The 9,370-nt window shown below is 42.9% G+C and overlaps 1 pseudogene; it reads left to right on the top strand.

Annotated features, from left to right (window-relative positions):
- Nucleotides 1–6,513: 6,513 nt before the first annotated feature.
- On the top strand, nt 6,514–8,107 carry LOC117647859 (annotated as a pseudogene).
- The last annotated feature ends 1,263 nt before the right edge of the window (nt 8,108–9,370 follow it).

Genomic DNA, 9,370 nt, shown 5'->3' with positions numbered 1-9,370 from the left:
CCAAACACCTGAATGTTTGATGGGTTCACATTTCAATAGGAAGTTTCTCGCTGTGGAAGTTGGGCTTCTATTTATGAGATAAGTGCTGTTTGTACAGCCTCCCCCAACATGTAGAGAGGCAATTCTGAATAATTCAGCATGGCTCTTGCCCTCTCCATCAAAACTCTGTTCATCCGTTCTGCTTTCCCATTCTTTTTTGGGCAGTACGGTATAGTGTAGTCCAGGATGATACCTTTCTGACTGCACCAACTCTTCAAGTCTTTGCTAAAAAAATTCCCTCCATTATCACATCTGATGGTTTTAACTTTGAGATCCAACTGATTTTCACTTTGTGTCAAGAAATTCTTAATGTGCTCAGCACTTTCGCTCGTTTGAGTCATACGGACTGTTTTTGGCTGAGCGATAGCGAAGCCTGTTACTCCAGTGGGGTTGAAAAGTTTTTCATGTCTGTCTGTCTGTCTGTGTGCACTACTCCTCCTGAAAGGCTCGGCCGATCTCGGTGAGATTTTGCACGCTTTTTAGGTATGTTCTTAGCTCGGCACACGCAAAATTTCACTACCCTAGCTCATCTGGTTCAGTTTTTATAGCCGAAAAACACCAAAAAAACGGCCAAAAATCGAGTTGTGTGCAGGCAGATGCCTTCTGTCTTGAGGAAAGGGGGTCTGGGGGCAGGGCCCTCCAGCCTTGCCAAGTTTAAAAGTTTCAAGGGTAAAGATCGTGTGACTGAGGGCGTCTGGGGGGGGGGCCCCCCAGCATGCACAAGCTGAAAGAAACCGACGATGGACAAGCCATTGCCTACCGAAGGCAGGCTAGCGCCGCAGGCCAAGGTAGGTGTAACGCCAGGCGTGGATTGTCGAAACTGGCGCAGCATCGCGAAGCCTGTTACGACAAGACACGGTCTGGCGTACACCTACCTTGTTATCAAGTGTGTATAATCATCTACACTGTTAAAAATTGTTGTTTTAAAACAACAACACAATTACCAACCTCGACAACGTTGTTGTTTGTGAACAAGTTTGCTTGTTTTAAAACGACGAATTCGTTGCTATTTTTTTATGACTTATGCTGTTTCAAAACAATATTTTGCTGCGTACAAAAAACAGGAAAATCTAAGAAGTGGTTACTGCGGGGTAACCGGGTCTCTACTAGGTCTGTGACCTAATCGGCAATAAAAATTGATGCAAATAAGGATGTCTACCGGTTTACAAACATCTTGTGGACGAACGACGCAACTCGTTAGTAAACAACGAAAGTCATTTGAAAACAACTTTGGTCGCTAAGAAAATTAGCAACATATTTCCTGCTGAATTACAACATAATTTTTTACAGTGTAGTATGAGTAAATAGTAACTCTTGTTGTCATACGTTTCTGGACTTATTCCACCACCTACATCAATGTGTACAATTTCTAGAGGCTTATTTGCCCTTTCTCGAACAGTGTTATGTGGGATTTTGATTGCGTTAGCTTGTGAGCAAACTGTGCATACTAGTTTTACGTCTTTTATGGGTATGTTGAATTTGATCCCTTTCCATAGGGTTTGTAGTTTGCAAGTTTGTCACCCCAAGATGTCCCATTCGGCGGTGCCACAGTATAAATTATCAAGGTCTTTTTGGTGCATAGAGCAGTTTTATTCTCAGCAAGTTTGCAGTTTAACAAATCAACATAATAAAGATTGGAGCGCCTGACTCCTTTAAACAGAATCAACTTCTCTGGAACGACAATTGGTCCCTTTCAAAAAATTACTGCTTCGCTGTCGAATATCACCGATGTCCCGGCATCTGTTGCTCTTGCTATGGAAAGTAGATTCTTCGTTATTCCTGGAACATAATTCACATCGATCAGTTAACAGTTTTCGGAATCAATGTCACCACTAAATGGAGAGCTCAGAGGTGCCCCCTTCTGGGCTGTTCCTACATAACTGCGTTTAAAGTTTCTAATGAGAAGTAGATTAGAGTTATCACACATGTGGCCTGCGGCCCCACTATCTACGACAAAAGAAACTGTTTTACTCACTTTGTCCTCTTGATCATTGTGGGGATGTCCAGTTTCTTGAAAGCCATGAAGAAAGCCTTCTTGTCCTTGTCATCATTTTTCTGTCTCTTGTTGCCCTCTTTATGTCCCTAGAGTTGCTAGTGCCATTGGAACTGTTTGAGCTGTTCTAAAGTGACATTTGTCTTCAGTGTGGTTAGTCTTCTTACATATGCCACACCTTTTATTGTATTTGCCCTTATAGCGGCACATGTCAGTTGAGTGGTTAGAGCGATTACAGTGCTCACACTCTTTTGTCCAACAGTCCTTGGCAAAATGCCCTGGCTTTTTGCACTTGCGGCAGATTGGCCTTCCAGTGCTTTTTCCTACAGCTTGAAACACTGCTACTGGCTCATCTTCCTGAGTAGAGTGTTTGCACTCTTCCAACTGTATACTAGCTATGAGATTGTCCAAGGTTCTCTCTACGCTCGGGACTGAGTCCCATGCAGTGGCGAAGTTGCTACGTTTACTTGATAGACTGATAAGAGGTCACTGAATCAACTCGACTTAACCCCTTCTTCCGCTTCGTGGATCAATTTTGAGGGACATCAGTGCATGAACTGGCTGGTACTGTAACTCGTTTCAAGGAGAGTGCCTCCATAGACATAGAAAAAGAACGCAATCCACATGAGACAAGATGCATTTCGAAGCTCTTTTCAATTTGACAGCATCATTGCGGATTTTGTTATTGCAAATCCAGCAATGAGCACATGGTATGATTGCCACCCCACTGTAAAACCAAACGTGGTCTAGACCACACCACTGGTGTGGTCAAATGGGTGCCATTTTGACCACATCAGTTGGTGTGGTCTAGACCACGTTTGGCCTCGTTTGGTGTGGTCTAGACCACGTTTGGTGTGGTATTTCGCACCAAACGTGGTCTAGACCAGACCAACAGGTGTGGTCAAAATGGCACGTTTGGTTTTTCAGTGCCTGCCTACGTAAACGGTTCAACTAGGTACGACATTCCTTACCTCCTTTGATGGCTATTTCGTCCAAGTCGGGAAATGGTGGTGGATAAGCCGCCACTACCTTGCAAACTGGTTGGGACAGATACACTAACAATCTTCTTGGGACGGCCTGGTCCTCCTGGAAGGAAAACATTCCACAAATTGGCTTAAACAATTTCAAAAAAGGTTTTTAGTGGTTCTATGCAATGCGTACTTTTGCCAGATGAAGTGGCAGCTGGTTTAGATGGGACCTTCTTTGCACAAACAAGTTACAAAGCTGATATGTGGGACGAAGTTACAGAGCAGACGTGACAATACATTCAACTTACTCTTTATAGGTGGCTGAAAGTCACTGTCTTCTGAATACTAGTCCCAGGGTGTCTTGCCATTGTTTGACCTGCCAGGATCAAAAGGAAATGATTGAATACTCTCGCAAGTGATAACGTGGATTGATTCATCAAACCAAGTTATGAAACCCACCCTGAATGTGAGCTTGTATGCCCGTGTAACAATAACATTGGAGAAAATTTAATTGGCTGAGCGATAGCGAAGCCCGTTACTCCAGTGGGGTTGAAAAGTTTTGTCTGTCTGTCTGTTTGTCTGTCTGCGTGTGTGTGTGTGTGTGTGCACTACTCCTCCTGAACGGCTCGGCCGATCTGGCTGAGATTTTGCAGGGTCATTAGGTATGTCCTTGGCCCGCCACACACCAAAATTCAGCTTTCTATCTCAATCTGTTGGGTTATATTAGCCAAAAAACGCTTAAAAACGGCAGGAAAAAGGCAACTCTCTAGTTACTTTCAATTTTTTTGTCGAGTTTCATATCATTTCATATGTTTTGGAGGCTGCTGATGACGAAAATAGAACCCGTTCGGACCCCCGACCGAAAGTTGAATCCCATCTGTGTAGATTTTCATGAACAGATGCTATTTTCTGAGGGGGTTACGCCCATTTCTACGGTCTGCCTAGGAAAGCAGCATGCCGAAGGCAGTTTAGCGCCGCAGGCCAAGGTAGGTGTATACGCCAGGCGTGGCTGGTCGAAACTGGCGCAGCATCGCGAAGCCTGTTACGACAAGACACGGTCTGGCGTACACCTACCTTGTCTAGGTTAGGAAAGTAACTCCCAACAGTAAACACTATTGAAGCTAGGCACAAGGGCTTGCTGACACATTGTTCACATAAAGAGCTAAAAAGCCACTGCCATATCACACTGTAAACATTAATGTCTGGAATAAACGACGGATCCTTCGGCAAAAAAATTGCCAACAGTTCCTTCGTTAATTTACGAAGCTCTTCGTATATTTACAAAAACCTTCGTTAATTTTTTGAACGATCTCTGTCGATTTTACAATCTCAATGGAAATTTACGAAGCACCTTCGTAAATCTACAAAGATCCTTCGTAAATTAACGACGAACTTCCGTTGATTTACAAAAGTTCCTGTAGGAAAGAAACATTTACAGTGCACTTTTGGACATTCCCAAAAACCTTCGTAAAATATTCCGTTGTAAATTCACAACAAAATTTTTACAGTGCAAGGATCTTGGATGAAGACTGGGGCACGCCACCTTCCAATTCCCACAAAAAAGGAGTTCATCACGGTCACTTTCACCCAAGAAAACTTGTCTTCGGTAGTAGATGACTGTAGACCATTAATAGAGGCTGATAAATTTTCCACCTCACCGTCCCTTGGACTTGGGTTACAACTGGGGCTGGGGCTTGCCAACTTTCAATTTCTTCCAAAAAGAAGTTAATCAAGGTAACCTACATCTAACAATACTTGTCTTGGTTAGTAGATGATTGTAGACTATAAATTGGTCACGTCACGGTCTTTGCACTTGGGTAATACCGGGGCTTGCCAACTTCCAATTTCTATTAAAAACAAGTATATACAGCTGTCGTTGTTTTCCTTCGAAGATTTATCATTGACTGTGAGAAACGAATAAGTGTTGTGCCGAAATCATCCGTCTCTCTGTGGGAAAGAAAGGGAAATTGTGTCGTTGCAAGAAACCGCCCGATTCGCGTGCCTGTTTCAGTGATAGAGAGGTAAGGTTTTCTGAGTGTCTCGTAAATTGTTATTTTCTGTTCCAGTTGGATGTTCCACTCGGCGTCCTGCGCGAAAGAAACGCCAGATGGGAGTTTCATCGGTGTATTATGTTTTCTGGAAGATGAGAAGAATCGTTTAAATCGTTTGCAGCATTTCATGTGCTCTTTTCTTTTCTGTTGCGGACAGTTTGGGAAAGACTTGCGCCCGGCAGGGGACCTATTGAGCCCTGTGATGAGGAGGAGGAGCCCACTGAAATAAGTTGTCGTGAATTTACGACATGTTTGACGATGAATGCTTCGTAATTTTAAGAATGGCTCGTTTCATGCTTACTATGAAAAAGTCATAAATGAACAATTATGAACCTTTCATAATTTTGTTGGAAAAAGTGCTTGAAAATGTTCGAAAGGTATTCAGATTTTACGAACCATTCATAAAATAATGAACCATTCATCGCTTAATTATTCCTAAATTTACGATTTTTCTATGGGAAAATACTGTACAAGAATGGCTCGTACAAAAATCTACGAAACATTCATAAATATATGAATGATTCGTAAAATTATGAATTATTCATACAACATTATGAAACATTCGTAAAATTACGAATGGCTTGTGATGCTGTAACGTAAAAAGTGGGGAATGAAACATTCGTTTTCTGATGTTTATGAGTTATTCATTATTCGAACGAAGCATTCATAAAATAATGAGCGTTTCATTAAAAAAATGAATGATTCGTCGTGAAATTATTCGTAAAATTATGAATATAATGTGAGAAAATACTATACAGGAATGGTTACGACTTTTTTTCTTACAGTGCCGGCGGTACGATTTAACTACTTTCAACAAGAGCGGCCTGAGTTAGAAATTTTCGAGGTCCCAGAGGAGGAGCCCGAAGAAGGAGAATTGGTTGACGCCGGTGTTCCATGAGTGCGCAGATCCGTGCGAGGACGAGTCTGTTCGGGCTCTGTGCGTCATGGCCCAGGAGCTGCTGGAGGCCCCCCCCCTCCAAAACTTTTCAATGAAAAGTGAAAAATGGGTCCCTTGTCCCTACCGTTCACTCTAGACCGACAAACCTTGGTATCTTCAGGTAAAATGACGAGAGGAATCCGAATAGAATATGCCCCCGGAAGGACCGTAGCTCAACTCCTTCTATCCTTAATCGTGATTTTGAGCTTATTTTTCAGGCACTTTTGAGGCTTTGGTGCGGGGGTTTTCCAATCGAAAAATCGACTTTTTGAGGGTGCAATCAGTAGGTATCTGACCCCACTTTTAAGTTCAAGTGCCGAAAGTCTGGGGTATGGCCCTCGTTTTCGCTCCACAGCCCGTTGTAAATTAAAGGAATCGCCAATTTGACCCATTTTGAGCCAAAATGGCACATATTTGAGGCCATATTGCAGGAGATCGGCACCAGATACAGAGGTCTGCCAGGGCTCATTTGAAAGCAAACAGTGCACTTCCACTACAGATGTAAATATCGAGGCTCTGAGAGAAATGGCCCCTGTCTATGTACGGTGGCCAAAAAGATTCGAGATGGAAGTGATTTCTGGAACATTTGAAGAGATGTATGGATATCCATCGGTCGGTGGTTGTATAGACGGATGTTTTATTAATATTACTGCACCAATTGAACAACCGCAGCAATATGTAGGTAGATCGTCACCACGATTATTCCATCACCTTGCAAGGTGTGTGCGACCACAACCTTCTCTTTAGAGACATTTATGTCGGAGAGCCTGGGAGTGTAGGAGACAAGCGGACTTTTAAGAGAAGTCCCCTCGGGCAAAACATCCTCAGAAATGAATCTCTTCTAGGAGATAAGTTCCTGCTTGGTGATGGAGGGTGCACTCTGACTAGCAAGGTAAGGGATGCAGTCAAAGATACTTGCAATTTCTGGTGAGACGTTTGTAATGTTATCTTATTCCTTTTGGGTGGGGTGTGTCGTATTTCAGCTCATTATTCCATACAGAAATCTTGGTAATCTTACCCGACGTCAAAGGAGACACAACTTTGTCCTTTCCCGATGCCGTGCATCAATTGAAAGGTCCTTAGCACTCCTGAAGGGTAAATGGAGGAGATTGAAATACTTCCCTTCCTACTGTCTGGATTATGCCCTCGACCACATAATGGCACGTGTTGTACTCCACACTTTCCTTATTTTGGAGGGAGTACCTTATCCAGTGAGTATTCTGCATCACGCTAAACTGATGTTTCTGTACTGACTTTTAAGGGGGTTACCACAGGAAGATTGTATTGTATTGTATTTATTTCTTAGAAGGGTACATATACATTTGCAGATGCACAATTCTGGGTCAACAATAAGAGTATGAAAATAAAAATAAAAGACAATCAACATTTAGAATTCAGAAATATCATAGAGTTCCCTACTTATGAGGTACTTTTTCAGTAATTTTTTAAACAGATTTTTATTATCCCTGGTTGACTTAATTTGCTCTGGTAATTTGTTGAAGTAATAAGAGCCCATGTAGGTGGGATTGCATCTAGAGATGTTACTTTTAAACAGAGGCAAGTAGATGTCATGGCAGGATCTAGTCTGACAACTATGGACATTGTTATTTAGTTTGAGAACTGAAGAGGAGAGACTAACATGGAGGATGGTGAGATAGATGTATATGGAAGGGGCAGTGAGTAGGTTGAGCTTTATAAAAGAGTTACGGCAGGTATGCATGGGAGGAAGGTTGAGTAGAATTCTAATAGCATCCTTCTGGATACTGAATACCTTACTGGTATGGACCTTAGCAGCACCACCCCAGACGATGATACCGTAACACAGATGTGAATAGATAAAAGCAAAATAAGCTTGTAGCAATGTTCTTCTGTCAAGAATCTGTGATAGTTGCCTCAATAGAAATACGTTAGATCTGAGTTTACTACAGAGGGATACTATACATACTATACTATACATGAAGATGCTGTACCATTGAACATCGATGCAAGGCAATTACTGCGCCAAGCAAAAGCAGGTGGCATTCTAAGGAGGGACTTCATAGCTGCCCTCATAGATGCCGAAGTTGAAGTTGAGTATGTGAATGTACAAGTGACGATTATTAAATCAGTATTTTGGTGAATTGTTGACCGTTTTCATTCAACTTTCATTCTTGGTTTGTAAAATAACTTCCATTGATTGAGCCCTGTGTGAGACCAGATGCTCTAAAGTATGTGAGTTGGGAAAGAGATTTTATGTGTACAGCTCATTAGCGAAGAAATAATACTAACATAACCTAACCTACCGTCAGTCACGTCATAAAAATGCTGAAATTCGTCTGGAACTGATATCTGCGTTTAATCCGAGCAGTGCAAATAGTCCCGGCGCACCCCTATTCGCAGGTACACTTGCAGGCGGTAACAAAACGCTTTTCGTTCCAATAATCAGTTCTGAAATAACGAAAGGTTCACAAAAACTTGCTCCTTAGACTTTCCTCTTTCCAAAAATATAGTGGTTCGCCTGATTTGCGGCGATTTCTTTAAACGGCGACGAATTCAACTCCCACCTACGCCTTCCTGCCTGCGGCTGCATAGCTGGCCGGCCGGCTGCAGCCAAAAGTCAAGCTTCACTCGGCAGCCCCTTGGCCTGCGGCGCTAGCCTGCCTTCGGTAGGCATTGGCTTGTCCATCGTCGGTTACTTCTTACTTGTTGCATGCTGGGGGGCGGACCCCCCTTTATTCTAGATAAAGTTGCTTCATCTACAGATAACACGATGTTGACCCTTGTAACTTTTTAACTTGTCGGGGCTGAAGGGCTCCGCCCCCCACCCCAGACCCCCCTTTCTTTAAGACAGAAGTGATCTGCCTGCAAAAAAACTCGATTTTTCGCCGTTTATAGGTGTTTTTCGCCTTTAAAAACTGAACCACGTGAGCTAGGATAGTGAAATTTCGCGTGTGCCGAGCCAAGAACAAACCTTATAAGCCCCCCAAATCTCAGCCAGATCGGCCGAGTCGTTCAGGAGTAGTTTTACACACACAGACAGAAAAATCTTTTCAACCCCACAGGAGTAAGGGGCTTCGCTATCGCTCAGCCAACTATTTTTTTGTAGCAAAAGCTGTTTTCACGTTACCGGTGACTTTTTTTTTTCTTGTGTTAGTTTTATTTTAATGCATTCTTGTTCTTATTTTATTTTCAGTTCAGGCCCAGGCTACCGATTATGATTTACGAGATGTCCGATTCATTCATCTTCACATAAGCGTCTCCCTCCACCCCCTGGTGAGTTTTGTATTTTACTTACCCCTTTCCACAAGGTAGGTGTACGCCAGACCGTGTCCTTGTCGTAACAGGCTTCGCGATGCTGCGACAGTTTCGACAACCCACGCCGGGCGTATGCACCTACCTTGGC

The sequence above is a fragment of the Thrips palmi genome, unplaced genomic scaffold, assembly GCF_012932325.1.
Source record: "Thrips palmi isolate BJ-2018 unplaced genomic scaffold, TpBJ-2018v1 HiC_scaffold_3, whole genome shotgun sequence".
Classification (NCBI taxonomy): Eukaryota; Metazoa; Arthropoda; class Insecta; order Thysanoptera; family Thripidae; genus Thrips; species Thrips palmi.
Note: the sequence above shows the minus strand (reverse complement) of the source record. Positions and strands in the feature narration are given on the sequence as shown.